Source organism: Orycteropus afer, unplaced genomic scaffold (genome assembly GCF_000298275.1).
Source record: "Orycteropus afer afer isolate SDZICR_OR568_19922 unplaced genomic scaffold, OryAfe1.0 scaffold00153, whole genome shotgun sequence".
In the NCBI taxonomy this organism is placed as follows: domain Eukaryota; kingdom Metazoa; phylum Chordata; class Mammalia; order Tubulidentata; family Orycteropodidae; genus Orycteropus; species Orycteropus afer.
Genome location: NW_006921740.1, coordinates 5,552,577 through 5,555,797, shown reverse-complemented (window position 1 = coordinate 5,555,797; position 3,221 = coordinate 5,552,577).

The following is a 3,221-nucleotide window of genomic DNA, read 5'->3' as shown; positions in this document are numbered from 1 at the left end:
CCCAGCATAGTAGGTCATATGGTTGTCTGATTCAAAATGGCCAAAATCAGTCCATTTCAGCTCAATGCCTCGGATATCAATCTTTTTGCGTTCCATTTCATTTTTGACAACTTCCAGTTTTTGTAGGTTCGTACTTTATGTATTCCATGTTCCAATTATTAATGGATGTTTGCAGCTGTTTCTCCTCAATTTGAGTCATGCCACTTCAGCAAACGGATGTCCTGAAAGATTTACTTTATCCATATCAGTAAGGTTGGTTCTACTCTGATGAGGCAACTTTTTCCCATTCGTACCTTGAGTGCCTTCTGACCTAAGGGGCTCGTCTTCCTGTGCTGTATCAGACAATGTTTCCAGGCTTCATAAAGTTGCACAGTAATGTATCAAACAGTGTTTCTCTGCTAGTCATAAAATTTTCTCTGGCCAATTCTTTGAGAAGTGGATGGCCTCTTCCTTCTTCCTAGTCTGTCTCAGTCTGTAAGCTGTGCTGAAACCTGTGCACCATGTGCAACCCTGCTGGCCTTTGAAACACTGGCGGCACAGCCTCAAGCCTCAGCAATGTGCAAGCCCCACAGGATGACAAACTGACAGACAAGTTTGTCTCTCTTAGCTGTTGGAAACCTCTCCACCCTTCCCTTAGCTAATTCTTACCTGGATCCTGCCGCTTTGTCGTCCCTGGTGGTTCCCTCTCTTTCCTGCCTGGGGGTGGGGGGGGCACGGTTCCTGTCTCCTGGCTCCTTACCTGGATCCTGCCACTGTTCTCATCCCCAGTGGTTCCTTCTTTTTCCTGCCTTGGGGGATGTGGGAGCTCTGGTAGTGTAGTGGTTAAGGCATTTGACTGCTAACCGAAATGTCAGTGCTTTGAACCACAAGCTGCTACACATAAGAAAAAGAGGCAGTCTACTTCCATAAATATTTACAGTCTTGAAAACCAAATGGGGGTCACTATGAGTCAGAATTGACTCGATGACAGTGAGTTTGTTTTTTGGAGTTAACTAAGCCTGCAAACTTTTGGAGTTTGTTTTTTGTAGTTACTGAACCTGGCAGGCTAGCAACAGACCCTAGGTTGTGGTAAATTTTCTAAGGTAATGAATGCCACCTCATGCATTCTGTTGCAAAGACTGCCAGCCCAGAAGGCTCTTTGAGCCTTCCAACCTGTCTTGGCTCAGTGCTATTTCCATCAGAAATTCCTGTAACTAACATATACCTCTCTCACCAGACTAAGACAGAACATGTCAAGCATAGGTCCCTGTTTCATTCATTCCTAACAAGAAGTACTGACTGGCAAGTTGTCACTCAATAACTGTTCACCCTGAAGGAACTATTTGTTGACAAAATGCAGAATCTAAAATAACCGTGTGAAAAAAACAAGGCTGAACATGGAAGAACAAGGGTATCTTTCCCCATCTTGAAAGCTTCTGGCATCACCTTGAAATAGACATCCCAGAAGAGAGAACATATAGAATCAGAGCTTAGGACTAGAAATAGTGTGCATCTGGATGATCTTTTTACAGAGGGAAGACTGAGTGACACACAGAATGATTAATTGATTTGTCCAGTAGAACAGTTGATGGCAGTGCTCTGGGCAGAAGATGAAATCCAAGGTTTATGACAATTCTGAATCATTGTGTGATGTAGCTTCCACAGGCCACGCATAGAAGGTGTGACACTGGACACCTGAGAAGCTGTTGTGATACAGTATCTTTAAACATTATCCTGCAAAATCCAGGATAGAGTGGGAAATCAATGTGGAACAAAATGCAAAATCTTAATAAAAAGAAAAAAGACCAGCTTTACTGGTCTCATAGAGTCTGGTGAGACTCCCAAGACTATGGCCCCTAGTTACCCTTCAGATCTGGAATTGAACCCACTCCTGTGGCTTCCAGCCAATAGAAAGGCATATGGGGTGGATATTTACATCAGTTAGATACACTCCTTAGATCAATCAATTGTGGGGGAACAGAAGGATAGTGTTTGCAAAGGAGACAGCTGGAGAGGGGGACAGGAGTGCATGGGCGGGAAAGACACAGGGAAGAGGCAACTACCGGGAGGAAGTGGGAAGAGAGCTGTTACATTGTGGGGAATTGCAGTCAATGTCACGAAACAAAATGTGTCTGAACTGCTGTATGGAAAATAAATTTGCTCTGTAAACTTTCACCCAAATCACAATAAAAATTTAGAGTAAATATTAAAAAAAAAAAATTATCCTGTAGCATTGACTGTGAGAAAGCTAGAGACCTTCAAGGTACATGCTCCAATGCCTCCTCAGAGAACAGCAGCATTTTGCATATGCATGAATAAGTTCAATTTTAACATACAACTTGATAGAGAAGGCTATGCGCTAACACTGGGAAGGGCTAACAGTCTTCACCATATTTTGGTTCCTTATTTTGCCACAGACTACAAATTATAGGAAGAAAGCTTTATAGAAAAAAATAATCTTCCAATTATTGTTTTAGAAATAAAGTCAAGGCACTAAGGTTAAAAATTGGGTTTACAGTATGTCTGTAGGTAAATATAGAATCCTTGGGTGGTGTAAATGGTCAAAGCACTTGTCTGTTAACCAAAATGTTGGATATTCAAGTCCACCCAGAGACACCTTGGAAGAAAGGCTTGTGCTATGTAAGGTTATATGTCAACTTTGGCTGGGCCTGGTTTTGAGTAGCTGGGCAGCTGGTAGTAGTTATTCCCCATGATGAGACTGGTAACCCACAACATGGTGGAAGCTACTATGAGCAGCTGAGTAGCTGCCTTAGGGATGTGGTCTTCTTCCTGCATATAAGAAGAAGTTTTGAGAAAGGTCTTGAGCTTTTTGGCATACTTGGACCCTGCCGAGTCTTCATTCAGCAACCTGCCATGATTGCCTGGCAATTTGGGGACTGTTTCTGGACTTGACCTAGTGGCCTCCCCTGTTGCTTAATAATCTTCAGAATGTGCCATTTTACCTGTCGACCTTGGGTTTGTCAGCTTCACCAGCCAACATCTCTCTGAGTTAAGAGAAGCCTCCAGCTTCGGTGGGCCAGAAAGAAGCAAAAGGCACAGCTGAAGCCCAAGGCTGAGGGGCTGTGTTGGATTGGGTTCTCTAGAGAAACACAAAAACCAGCAAAGTTTATATATATATATATTTATAGAGAGAGAAAGAGAGAGAGAGAAATTTATCTTAGATAAATGGCTCACAAGCGTGTAGAAGCCGACAAGTTCAAGCTGAAAAGTTTGTCTCTGGA